This window comes from Lynx canadensis, chromosome B2, assembly GCF_007474595.2.
Source record: "Lynx canadensis isolate LIC74 chromosome B2, mLynCan4.pri.v2, whole genome shotgun sequence".
Lineage (NCBI taxonomy): Eukaryota > Metazoa > Chordata > Mammalia > Carnivora > Felidae > Lynx > Lynx canadensis.
In genome coordinates this window covers 141,322,587-141,337,206 of record NC_044307.1, presented here as the reverse complement: position 1 = coordinate 141,337,206, position 14,620 = coordinate 141,322,587, and the positions used below count along the sequence as shown (strand labels likewise).

The window sequence follows — 14,620 nt, the reverse complement described above, 5'->3', positions numbered from 1 at the left end:
TTTGGTGGAACAAGAAAGGAAGAATTAATAAAGGAGAACAGAGACTAAGAAAAGTTAGAAAGAAGGCTCATCAGAAACCAAGAGTGAGAGGTAGATTTCTGGGGCGCCTTCTTGAATCTTCATTGCTATGAAGTGTGTCAAGAATGCTCAGTGGTCATTCTCACGCCGTCTCCCCCACCTTGATTTTTCTATCCCTTCATTTTACAAATGTTTATTAGGGGCCTATTGTATGCCCAATATTGTGTTAGAATTGGAAGTTGAAAATCCAGTCTTAACTCTCAAAACCTCAATTTAATGCGAGGGAATAGATATATTGATACATAATTACAGTGTGAGCCTCGCATAGCAGGACCACAAATTTACAAATATTTCAGGAGGGTAAACTTAGCTTCTCTGTGTTCCACCAGTGTCTTCTCTGTAAGTCACCGTGATGGTTAACTTTATGTGTCAACTTGACTGGGCTATGGGATGGATGCCCAGAACATTATTAAACCATTATTTCTAGGTGTGTCTGTGAAGGTGTTTCTGGATGAGATTTGAACCCATGAACTGAATAAAGCAGATGGCCCCTCCAGTGTGAGTGGGTATCATCCAATCCTTTAAGGGCCAGAATAGATCAAAATGCAGGGGAAAGGAAGGGCAGCTGGGTGGCTCAGTAGGTTAAAGTCTATGCTGTCAGCAGGGAGCCTGCTTGGAATTCTCTTTCTTCCTCTCTGCCCCTCCCCCACTTGTTCTCTCTCTCTCTCTCTCTCTCTCTCTCTCTGTCTCTCTAAATAAATAAACTTAAAAAAATTCATAGGAAGGGTTTGCTCTCTTTCCACTTGAGCTGAGACCATCATTTTCTCCTGCCCTTGGACATCAGGGCTCCTGGTTCTCAGGCTTTTGGACTCAGAACAGGACTTATGTTGGTCCTTGGTTCTCAGCCTTTTGGTCTGGGACTGAATAACTTCACCGGCTTTCCTGGTTCTCCAGCTTGCAGGTGGCAGGTTCTGAGACATCTTGTCCTCCATCATTGTGTGAGCCAGTTCCTATAATAAATCTCTTGTATCTACCTACCTACCTACCTACCTACCTACTTACCTACCTATGTATCTACTTATCTACCTATCTTCTGTCTGTCTATAATATATCTATCAATTATCTATCTATCTATCTATCTATCTATCTATCTATCTATCTACCTATCTATCATCTATCCGTCATCTGTCCATCTATCATCTGTCTATGTATCTATGTATCTATGTATCTATCTATCTATCATCTATCTTATTGGTTCTGTTTCTCTAGAGAACCATGACTAATAAAGTCCCCGTCCCACTCGATCTGTGTTTCTGTCTGTGTGTCTCTATGTGTTTTAGACTCTAACAGGCCAGTTATCTCCGTCTAGCTAGTTAATTTAGTTACTAAATTAAATAGTAAACTAAATACAAAATACTACCAGTTAGGTAAATTGTCTCACCTTCTTCTAGCATAAGTAATCTCTTACGAGTAATTTAATTCCTTTTCAGTTATATGTTTAACCTTTTTGCTTTCTTCCCCCCATTGCCACCCATTCTAAAATGGCATGAGCACATGGTTGCTGGTGGTGGGGAAGAGAAATGGCTCATCGGCTTCTGTGCTGGTTCCTCTGTGGTCCTTTATGTCACCTGGCCTCTTCATGTACTATCTTCTCTCTGGGACAGATGTTACTTTGGCCCGGTGCTCTTCCCTCAATGACAGGGCTCCTCCTCAGTGCTCCCCGGCGTTTCCCCCAGGCCTTGGCAATGTAGTGACTTTTCCCCCAACTTTCCCACATTACCACCCGCCCCCTCCCACCCCCCATCTCCTCACCTTGCTAAGAAGCACCATCAGCAGCTACCTTCCATTTCCTGATGGGGCAGGTGGGAGCTTCTTCCGCCTAGAGAGGTAGAGGGAACCATGGAGGTAACCACTCAGGTTCTCTTTCCTTTACCACGGCGTGTACCATTTTTACTCAGTGCAGATACCCCACATTGCTAGTGGGCTAGCCTGCCAAGCATTTCCTCTTTCATTTTTATTCCAAATAGAAACTGGGGCACAAAGCCCATCTCTTTTATTTTTTTTCTCAACCTAAGCCTTCAATCCACAGGTGAGAAGCCACAATCTGTATATTTTACCAATTGTACCCTGTCTTCCTCCAGTTTTTCTTTTTCTTTCTATCCTTTGCTAGGCTGGAAAGGTCAGGATTTCCATTTCTTCTTATCCCTGGAAAGGACATCCTCGTTGACATATGCTCATTCTTGCCATGGGAAGTAAGTTTTATTGACCTGACTTCAATGGTAGATGGTATGCAGGGAGAGAACGAGGTTTACCACGGTTTACCAATATGTGTACAAAGGCACACATCTTGTGAATACTGAATCACCGTCTCTGTGGTACATGCTATCTGGGAGAATCAGTGGGAGCTTCACAGAACAAGTAATTCTTTTTTTTTTTTTTTTAATATTGATTTTTGAGACAGTGCAAGCAGGGAGACAGAAGATCTGAAGTGAGCTCTTCGCTGACAGCAGTGAGCCTGATGTGGGGCTTGAACTCATGAACTGTGAGATCATGACCTGAACCAAAGTTGGATGCTCAACCAACGGAGCCACCTAGGTACCCTCAGAACAAGTAATTCTTAAATTGGGACTTGAGGAATAAGCTAGAATTTTCTAAGTAGACCAGCGTAGGAAGAGCGTTCCAGGATAAAGCACAAATATTTTCAAAGTCCTAGAAGTACACAAGTTTGATAAGCTCAGAAAAAGAGTTTTTGGTCTCTGTTATTTCAGAAAGTCCTGGACAAGAGTTGGTTTTTGTTGTTGAGAGTAAACCAGGCAGCACAAATGAGCTGAAAATCAAAATGTGTGGCTCCAATTTAAGACAGACTCTGAACTTGTGCATGCCTCTTTCTTCTCTCCAAAATTTGCCTTTCAAATGACAATAAAGGGATAGCAACAGCAACGATAATGATAATAATACAGAAACAAATGACAGAAATGTAGGAATTGCCTTTTATGACCTGACCCTTTATATTTTTAAATTATAGTTCCCGGAGTGAAATCTGAGGGAAAAAAAAATCATATGTAACACCTGAACCCATAAAACATTGAGGAGGAAACATAGGCAATAAGCTCCCTGACACAGGTCCTGGGGATGACTTTTTGAATCTGTCACCAAAATTAACAGCAACAAAAACAAAAATAAACAAGTGGGGCCACATCAAACTATAAAGCTTTTGCACAGCAAAAGAAGCCATCAACCAAACAAAAAGGCAACTTACTGAATGGGAGAAAATATTTGCAAGTCATTATGTCTGACGAAGGGTTAATATTGAAAATATATAAAGAATGCATATAACTCAATAATAACAACAAAAATAATCTAATTAAAAATGGGAAGAAAGTCTAAATAGATACTTTTCTAAGGAAGTAAGATAGATGGACAACAAGTATGTGAAAAGATGCTCACATCATTAATCATCAGGGAAATACAAATTAAAATCACAATGATATAGTACCTCACACCTATTAGAATGGCTATTATAATAAAGAAAAGAAAGGCAAGTTAGGAATGCCCAGGTGGCTCAGTCAGTTAAGCATCAAGACTCTTGATTTTAGCTCAGGTCATGATCTCACAATTCGTGAGATCAAACCCCACGTCGGGCTCTGTGCCCGACAGCATGGAGCTTGCTTGGGGTTCTCTCTCTTCCTCTCTCTCTGCCCCTCCTGTGCACTCTCTCTGTCTCTGTCTCTCTCAAAATAAATAAATTTAAAAAAACAAAAGGTAAAAAGTTTGGGCTTTGAAATTCTACAGAACTAGGTTAGAATTCTAGCACTGCACACAGTAAAGAAAAAAATCGTAAATAGTAAAAGAGTGAGTGAGTTTTCCTTGGAAGAAAGAGAATACCCCTGCGAGCTCTTTGGCATCCACTACTCTCTTGCTTATTCCCCCCAGCCGGAAGATGGGTAGTTTGACTTCTAGGGTCTCAGTTTCTGCAGTTCTGCCCTCACCTCTCTTCCCAGCCAGAAATACCCTGCTCATCATGTATTCTCCAAGTACTGCTTTTGTATATTTTATTCTTGAAAAAAAATTTTTTTCGTGTTTATTTATTTTTGAGAGAAAGACAGAGTGTGAGTGGAGGAGGGGCAGAGAGAGAGGGGAACATAGAATCTGCTCCAGGCTTGGAGCTGTCAGCACAGAGCCCGATGTGGGGCTAGAACTCGTGAACCATGAGATCAGGACCTGAGCCGAAGTTGGACACTTAACCGACCGAGTCACCCAGGTGCCACTGTGTATTTTATTTGTAACATAGCCTTCAGTCCTGTACTGTCTCTGCTCTTCTGAACCCTGAAGTCTCTTCTGGCCCCATAGTTCCACTATCTGACCTATCCTGGACTTTCAGCCATACCTCACTTTCCCTCTCCTTCCTGTTTCTATGCAACCCAGAGTTGCTGAAGAGTGTCACCAAAATGTGTTGATTGAGTCTCCTAAGAGTTCTTTTGCTACATCATACAGAAAGTGGGAGTGTTCTTTTTCCCTAGCTAAATTCTTTTTCTCAAACTCTCAACCCAATGCCCCTCAAGCTTCCATGGAAAATGGCCTTGACTCAACTTTAATGTGAAGAGTGTTCCCATTTATTTATTTTTTAAGTTTATTTATGTATTTTGAGAGAGAGCATGCATGCAAGCAGGGGAGGGGCAGAGAGAGAGAGAGAGAGAGAGAGAGAGAGAGAGAGAGAGAAATAGAGAGAGAGAGAATCCTAAGCAGGCTCTGAGCTGTCAGCCCAGAGCCCCACGTGGGGCTCAGACTTATGAATTGTGAGATCATGACCTGAGCCGAAACCAAGAGTCAGATGCTTAACTGATTGAGCCACTGAGGCACTCCAAGAGTGTTTCCATTTACATTCGGCTCCCTCAACATCTTTCCTCTCCAGCACTTGTCTGTATTTTCTCCTGTCCTTTCCTGTGTCCAGGGAAGAAACTGCCGTTCGCTCTTACACCCTCCTGTACCCAAGCTGTGGGTTGAATTCCCTTCTACCTCCTAGCACAGCTGGCACCATCAGTTTTCTGCACTTTTAACCCCTTTCCTCAACCTCTCTCTTGCCAGGGCCTGTTCTTTGTCTTTATATATATTAAGATTTCCCAATCATAAATCTTCCCTGTACTCTGCCATCTCCTTGAGTAACTCTTCTAAATCCCCCTTCTTTCTGCCTCCAGAATTCTTGAATGACTGGCCAACTCTTCCTGTTCCTTATCCCGTGCTTCTTCACTCTAACCCTTAAACATTGGCTTTGCCTCCAATCGTCTATTGGTATTTCTTTCTTGAAGGCCATGAATGAACTTGACTTTCCGTATCTACGATCTTTTCTCAGGTATAATTTCCCCAGACCTTGTTTTAGCATTGGATATTGTTAATTAGCCTTTCCAGTTTTAAACCCTCTCTGCTCTTTGTTTCCGTGGCAACTCATTTTATAGGTTCTCCCCTTTTTGTTTTCTTTCTTCTTTTTTTCTTTTCTCTTCTTCCCCAAATGAGCACATCTGTTTATGATGATGATGATGATGTTACTAGTATTGCCATGATTATTATTACTAATATATTTTCCTTGAGCCCTAAATATCTACCAGACACCCCTCCAGGTGCTTTCCATATGTTAGCATAGTTAATAACGACCACAACCCTTGGTGACTACCATTGTTCCCCTTTTACAGATGAGGATACTAAGGCATGGAGAGGTTAAAAAAAAAAAGCCAGGCATTCTGACTCTGAAGTCCAAGTTCTGGACCATTTTGATAACCTTTTGTACTCACCTTGACGTTTTCCAGGCTATCTCCTCTCCTTCTAGGCTTTGACTCTCACTCTTAGTGTATGGTGAGCATCTGTACCTTTTTTTTTCTCTCTAGCCTCACACTATGACCTCGACAGTGCAGCTTTGACACCCATGTCCCATCAAGACTGTGTATTTCCTCCCCCAACAGTTTCACCGACCTGGCATCATTACATTTGTTAACGGTCCCACCTGGTTCTAAACTTGTCATTGTCACTGATGTTTCTGCAGGTAATCACACCTGTAAATTAATCTCATCAACATTGCTGCCTCTGCTGACATCATCAACTTCATGCTCAGTGTTCTTCTCCTTCTAGTGGCCTCTAGGCCAGTTTACCACTCACAAGAAAGCAAGATTGATGATGTATGAATAAAATATATAGTTGCCATTGAGTGGGCTCTTTGGCCAATTTCTCTGTGTTTGATATGTCACCAAAGGGTTGCTCCCATTTTAACATCCCTTTTACTCAACTCTGTGTCTGTGGGCAAGAGCCTTAGCCAGGCCAGGTCTCAAACATAAATGTTTACAACTTTGGAAAATAATCTCCCATTTGCCTCCACAAAAAGGTGCCAACAGCTCCGTGAGTTGGCTTCCAAACCCTCTTGAAACACACGGATTTTGTGTGATTGATAGAAGACTGAGACAAAATGTTTTCCCATGAGATGGAGTTGGCTGTATGCCAGGCTGGAAGAGCAGACCCCGTTGAGGGGGAACCATGGAAGTTGGTCCTCATGATAAGTCCTCTCGACAATGTGCTGAACCCTGACTTTGGCGCGTTGGTTCAGCTCCTGTTCTCATACCTAGTTGTGCCCGGGGCACTGTATCTTGGATTTTCCCTCCCCATCCTTACCATTGTGGCACATGAGTCTCCTTCTCTACATTCTTAACCCTAAGGTTGCTTTTCTCAATGATCTAGTCTAGTGTATAGAGTACTCTAGTCTATACACTAGACAGAGTGCTCCCTCAGAGCCTGGGGAACCTGGGGGATCCCATCTAGCCCCTGCCTTCTCTCTATGCAGCTCTTGAAGAGGCCTTGGTGGGCGTGAAAGGACAGGAGTGTGGAGGAATGATTTACATGGAGTCCTTGGTGTGGGGTTTCCTTCCTTGGTGTCCTTGGGTAAAGCACTCAATCCCCTGGAACCTTGGTTTCCTCGTGTTTATGACTTGTCTAGTAAATAACACTTGCCTTACCTATCCATACCTTAAAGGATCTTATAGGTAAAGTCTTTTTTTTTTAGAGGATAATATTAAAAAAGGGGGAAATTCCTGCAAAACTAGGAAAAGTTTTGCAAATTTTAAATGCTGCATTTGGATTAAAAGAACTTTCCCAAATTTAATCAATATTTAATAAATGAATAGGTCTCTATAATTATTTGTAGCTACTTCTTTCCCATCGTGGCTCCTTCAGTAAACAATTCCATTACTGTCTTAGGCAAAAACACTATAAATGTGCATAACAAATCTCATTCTTTCTAATGTGAAATGGGTACACACTAGGGCATATTTTGTGTTATAACTGTGGGATGCTTTGAAAGTGTATCATTGACCGAAAAATACAGGTGTTATATTTGTTCTTATTTTTCATGTTCTACATCTGAGAGCTACAAGAAAAAATGCCCCAAGACCAAGGTAATGGGGGCTCGTTTATGTATTCAGCCCTTTATGCCCTGCAATATAATTCAATTGCTTGAATGTATTTTGCATGATTTTCCCATAGAGCATGCTGTATTTAATAGCATCTGGCACATCTCGGAGAGCCCCATTGCATATCATGAGATGTTTAAATTGTATTGAATACTTTATAAAAGCAATTTCCATTCTGTTGTGTTCTTTTTGCAGATGGTGATCTGAAACAGTTAACAGTGATAATACTCTTTACTTTCTTATTTGTGACTTATCACTGTTGCAGATGAAGAAACAACATTTATGGATCACTCTTTCTATTCCCTGATTTTGAGGCTGACTTCTCCTTAGACAATACACCGGATTTCACATTTAGGTCTCTAGTGCCAGATGGAAGCTAGGATTTGTGCGCGTGGACTTGATTTGTACCTGTAATAGTCAAGTAGAGTGCTCGATTTAATAATGACTGGTACCTACAGAGACCAATGAACTCGATTCTTAAGGTAGTGGAACCAACACAAATACCATTTGAAGAATGTGTCTGTCTTGCCCAATTTCAAATGCCCATGAGCACACACTTATTCAACGAACATTGAGCAAAGTGGTTGACTCTATGGGGATGCACTGTTAATAAGACGCACTTCCTGCTCTCAGGGATTATATAATCAAGCAGGGAGGAGTTAGGCAATGATAACAGATATATATCAGATGCCTCCTTTGTGCCAGGCATTATATTGTTCAAGACAGTACACTCGTATTTTATTTAGAATATTTCAAGGTAACTCAAAAAATGCACAAGTTGAAGCTTTCAGGGGGAAAATAAATGCTATGAAAGTCACTGTGATAGATTTAATAGCCTCACCCAGTAAGCTCTATCTTGGTAAACTGGACATTCTGGTTGGCAACCCAATCGTCACCTATTAATTCATTCACCAGTTACCAAAGATGTTTCCAACATTCTGCTTCCAAGATGCAGAAGCTAATGTTTTGATCTAGGGAAGAGAAATAAAACTAATATAAGGAAAGTTTCTTCTAATTCATTTAGAGAAATGTCCAGATTATTTACATCTTCATGATGGGATTTTTAAATATAACTGCATATGTATTCACACACACATGCTAAAATGCTTTTTGTATATAAAGTGTAACCATATCATAATGAAGTTGATGAAATACAAGAACACACACACACACACACACATCTTCATATATATGTATGTATTTCTATAGCTCTCAAATGTCCGTTGTCATTCTATAGGCAGATAGGTGTTACTGAAATCACGCAGTTGAGGATAGAGAAGAAAAAATGTCAACATTCATCTATTTGTTCATTCCATCATATAGTCTTTAAAAATATGTACGTACTAATACATATAAATGTTTAAAGAGTATCTATTATGTGCTAAGTAAATAGTGGGTGTTGGAAAGAGAAATGAATTAGGCAGCATCCCTGCCCTCAAGGAACATGAAAACAAATGCCTTTAATACAGTGTGAGGAGAATTTTTGCAGAGGTAAGCAGTGGACAGAAAAGGATGACTTCTGCCTTGGGGGCAGGGTGAGTGGTGTGGACCGTATGAGTTAAGCTTTCTCAGAAGAGAAGATGGCAAACGTGGGACAAATCAGAACTGTCCAGGCAGGTAACAGGTATGAATGCACTTGGGTGGCGGCACTAAGGTGCAGTGTGTGTGTGTGTGTGTGTGTGTGTGTGTGTGTGTGTGAAGGCTCATGGGCTCGAAAGCTCACTCTGTGTGTCCCATGGTGGGTCATTAGATCGGAGCACAGGTGACTGGAGACAACTGGCCAGAGATGAAGGCCAGATGATGGAGGGTTTGCACGTGGGTGACACTGAAGAGTTTGGACTCCAAGAAGTTCTCTAGGCAACGAAGGGCCAACAAAGGGTTTTAAGCCATGTCATGTTTTCATTTTATAATGATGCCTCTGCGAGTAGTGTTGAGGATAGATTCAGAAGGGGTACATTTGCAGACAACTAGTTAGTTAGGAAGCTGATCACACCACAATTAGTGAAGGGCCAGGGGGATGTTCAAGAAGGGGGCATTGTGTAGGGATGAATGGATGGAGGCTGGGATGAGGGAGAGGAAGGTTCTTAGGGCAAAAGCCCGATTTTGGAAAACCAGAGGGGCGGCGGTGTGTACTTCTCAGGAGAGAGAAATGGCGAGAGAGGCGATCTTTGGGTGCAGGGTAGTAATTGAGTTTTGTGTCTGTTGAGGAGAAGGGGATGCCGGGCCGTGTGGGAGAGAAGTCCTACAGGCAGGGTTTGCAATATATGACTCACTCTACTCTGCAGCCCGGGAATATGAAGGTAAATAAAACATGAGTTTCTGCAAGGAATTCACAGCTCAGTGGAAGACTGAGTGTCCACATTCTAGAAGAACGCAAGCCCAGGCTGACCCTGAGCTATGATGGAAGACATTCCCAAGCTTCTGCTCCTACTTATCTTTCTGCCTCCAGCCTCTCGGCAGCTCTCCAGCTCCCTGAAATCCAAGCCCCAACCCCCGGCCAGACTTTGGAATACATATTTAATTACATCACTCCCTAGTTAAGAAAACCCTTTGATGGCTCTCAATTAACTGTGGGAGAAATCTCGCACTCCTCAGTGTGTCCTTTAGGGATCCTCAGGGCTCACACTCCACACACCCCATAAACACGGATAATTGGAGCCTGCATTTGACAGGCTATCCTTGTGCTGGTGCAGTTCACGATCCTAAACTTGGCCTGATGCCTTTTCTCGGCTTGGCCGGGCATCCCTCGCTGCTCCGTGGGGACAGTGGTCCTTACTGACACTCGGCCTTGACTTCGTCGCACCTAGAATAATTGCTGTGTGATAGAAGAATATGTAATGAGGGGTGGATACTAGTTGTGAGACGCGGGTTCTTGTCTCGGCCCTGTGCTTTCCAAATCACATGGCCCGTGGTCAGTCGTTAAATTTCTTTAGATTTCATTTCTTCATCTGTAAAATGGAGGTAAAAATGGTCTTGCAGTTTTCCCTGGGTGATGGAGAAGTTCAGAGTGATAAATAGACATAGAGTAACTTGTAAACGAAATGCTTTATGAATGTATTTTATATGGACATTTCACTTTAGGCATTGAAATGCCCATTTCTAAATAATATGGCAAAATGTACAATTAATGACGTCTTTCGATTGCAAACCTTTTTTCTTCCTGAGACATTTTTGATGAATACGTACTGCAAATAGGGAGGAGCCATCTATCACCAGCCTAAATCGATCACTTGCTTTGTACTTGGGGCCCCGCTAGGTACTGAAAACTTATCATTTATTTTCTCCTTTTGGAGATTATGCGTATTTATATGTCACAACTAAGAGACCATGTTCTCTTCTGTTTGGGAGAAATTCAGCTTGGTCTCGGATTCCACAACCAACTCTTCCTTAGATGTGGCTGCACCGTGGGTAATAGATAAGTTCTTGTACTTTGGCTGGCTAGTCCTCAAATATTTATGATTTGTTCTTCTTCTCTCTGCATTGAGAGACGACGCACTTAGCATATGATGGCACTTGGCATATCCCTCCGTGAAGACGGTGCAGCTGGAACGACGGTGACGGGTAGCCCCCTTGGCAATGACATTCAACTTTTTATCTGCTTGTCCATGCATTTGCAAAAGTGAATGCACAAACACGGAGAGAGAACAGACGACGAGGCTGCTGTGCAGATAAGCGTTTGAATGTGTCATCTGAAATGCGAGTCCTAATTGGCCCTAGACAGCTGTTAAAAACATTCCCGTGCCTCTGAGTTGACCAGAGCTTCTGCGTCGGAAGTAATTATTTCTTTTTTCTTTCATCTAGGTTTCTGTACCCACCAGCAAATATACGCGAAATATACGCACATCTCCGTTTTCTGAAAATTCGTGTTTTCACCCGCCACCCATCCTTAGCTGCTGACCTTTGGCTTCCGGCATCACTTAGCAACACTAATAGCAACACTTATCTTACCAATATCGTAGCTGGTTTTATCGAACATTCCACGCGCCAGGCTCGGTGCAGAGTGCTTTGTTAGCATCATCTCTTTTATTCTTACAATGTAGGTCGGTAGGAACAATTATATTAATAGATAAGCACTAGGATATCCCTACTTCCCTGATGACAAAAAGGAGGCATGGAAAAGTTAAATAATTTGCCCAAGGGCCCCCACCCTACACCAGGTAGGGGGAGGGCAGAGTGGAAAATCCAGAACTTTCCGATTCTGAAGGCCGGACAGCTAACCACTGAGCCCACACGAGGTCCTGGGGCTCTGTTTAAGGGACGATGCGTTAGTTTACGTCACAGGCTGCTTCTCTCTCCTCCTGTCTTTCTCTCTGCCTAATTAAATCCCAACATGCACCTGCCTGAAAGCAAAGCGTCTGAACCGGAGGGCTTTGAGTGGGTGACCAGGGGTGATGAGTGATCCCCTGTGTCCCTGGGGCTGCCAGTCCTGTCCTAAGGTGGCTGGTGGCTCGGGCCATCGCTGGCTGTGAGCGGCACCTGTTTACTCCACGAGGTACACAAAGTTGAGGGTCGGTTAGAGTCTACGCCAAGTCTGTCTCCTTCAGGAAAGCCTTCCCCGAGTTCTGGCTCCTCTGCTCTCATGACATTACATTCACTGAATCCAGCTGCGAATGGATCATTGTTCACATTCACTGATCTTTCTAGAGTCCGAGTGTTGACTTCAATTAGAATAAAACTTCCTGAGGGCAGTGCCAGGCACCCGGGAGTTACTTGTTGATAGATGAGCATTATTAATAAATAAGCAAATAAGCTTCTGCCCTGTACAGTGACCTGTTATCATCCTGCGACTAGGTTTCTAAGTCAAAGCGAAATGGAAAATTGAGGTAATTATCTGGGCAATTTAGCAGGAAAATAGTGGCCGGCTAAATTTTTCAGATAACGTGTGAGTGCTTCCCGTAGCACTTAGATTAGGGGATCTGCCCTATGTTTGCACACCTGGTCCTATATATTAGGATTCGGCTTTCAGCCCTTTAGGAGAGGACTCTGGCTGTTTATCCAGAGAATTCATCTAAATTCACGTCTCCAGCCTGGCCTCTGGCAACGTCCGCAGCACGGTCATGCATCACGCGGTCTGCAACTCCCCTTGACCGCCCTGTTGGAGAACCAGGTAACCCATGTATAAATATACATGGGTCACATGCCCCCCGAATGTTCATATACGGTGGGGGGGGGGGATGTTTGCAAATGCCGTGATGTGCACGCCACACGTGGCCTGGGTAAAATGCTTTCTTTATAGAACCATCCCAGGCGCAACAATCCTCATCTAATTAAGGCACCAAAGCCCAGTCCACCAATAGCAGCAAAGGACACAACAACACCGAAGCATCTCTTTCTCCCCAAAGGCACGTTATTTTGTGCTGGAGACTCTCCATAGGTGGAAAAGCACAAAGAGAGACAGCACAGCATTTGGGCTCTTCCATTAGGGCAGAGCGGTGGGGGGTATGAGTAGGGCAAGAGGGTGGGAGACGACTTATTTCTGTTTCTAAATCACACCTGCCACTGGCCTCTTTCCTTGTAGCAGTCGCGATACCCACGGGCGTTTCCCTTCCTGCCCAGCTCTGCAGTTGGGTATTTCCTCTTTGATTTCTCAGATCAGTCTGTGGTAGCTGGTATAAGCCAAACAGATCCTTAGAGCACTTAATAAATCCAGAAGAGGCATATAGGGGAGCCCTTATAAATATATAATAGCCACCTCTGGATAACACTTAGACATTTTAACTCCCTGAAAGTGATGTATTTGGAGGGTCCCCAGTCGCAACCTCATGAAAGGAGCCACACGGGGGACGTGGAAATGGAAGAACATAATGCATTTAACATGGCTTTTTCGGACCACTCTTTCATCAACTATTGATTTGATTGCAAAAGCCTTTAGTTAGTGCAGGAATTCCACTGGTAATAATTAAATTTTCAAGGGATCCGCTGGTAGAAGCAATGAGGGGAGCAGGGGAGGGAGGGGCTGCATTGTGGAGTGGGTTCCACGAATGTTAATGACTCTGTTAGAGTTACATAAAATTAACAGAAATTAGATCTATGGTTATTGAAGAGCCTCCTTTATATTGAGAAGAGCCATTTAAGTATAACGATTGGGGATTATGGTTCAGTGGAGCCTTTTAACTGTTCATTTGCCTGCCTAACTGACCGCCGGGCGGGCGCGATAAATTCAGGATCTTGTCAAGCGGCCCCCGGTTTCCCTTTCATTTGGATCCTTTCCCCAGTTCTCCCCGGAACATCACAGCGAGGGTCAGGGCCGGGATTTGTCCTTTGCTAAGTGGGGTGCCCTGCAACTAGTAATTCTTGCGGAGCCTACAGTAGTGAACTGTCCCCCCAGCCCCATTTGCCTGGATTTCTGTCTACAGGACCTTCCCCCTCATTTCCGAAGAATCGAATGGGACTGTCGCGTTCGTTAGGGTTTCCCTCCCACACGGTCCCACAATCGCTGTAAAAGGTTACCATGATCCGATCGTGCCTTATCTCAAGGTGGAGGTGGGTGAACGTTCTGACTGCCAACAGCAACGTTTAAGACAATGGAGGGCAGCTCCTGCAATCGATGGGGTTTTTTTTTCTTCCTATGGAAATATTTCGTATGCTAATGTGTGCTTCTGATGGCGAGACCCGACTTTTTACTGCTAACTTCAGCACTGCTTGCCGAGTGTGTTAGCTCAGGTTTCCTGGGAAAAGATATTCTTTGTGAGTAATGAGCTGAGAAGTGAGGGGAAGGATGTAATCTGACTGCTCATGATGGAGACTTGACAAGAAAGAGTTAAAACCCAGTCTATTGTCTGAGACGCGCTGAGTGTTAGGAAACTGGGGCATATAGATGAATTCACTGGGGGCCAACTGTTTGATTTCTCTCCCTGCTGCTTGGCACAGGAATGAAATTGTAGCTGCGTTAATAGCAGAAGGTTGGATTATATTCTCTTTTGTAGGAATTAAACCCCGCAGAGTAATTTATGGACAGCCGAGCAAAATTAAGCCAAAACCTGTAAAGAGAGGTTGGTGGAGTTATCTCGAGGCAAATGCCCTTGCTTTCGGTGTTAAACGTGGGGTTCGTGGCGAGTGCCATCTTTGGATGACCCGTGTCCTTTGGGAGAGAAATGTATGCAGAATCTGCTGTCGCCCCTTGCGTGGGGTTCTCTTTTCCACTTTTCTTTCTG

General features: G+C 43.4%; 1 protein-coding gene across 4 annotated transcripts in view; it reads left to right on the top strand.

The window, feature by feature from the left end:
* The window catches only part of LOC115514555, a 53,925-nt gene that overhangs the window by 12,693 nt on the left and 26,612 nt on the right, over nucleotides 1–14,620 (top strand). The gene's annotated exons all lie outside the window — the stretch shown is intronic.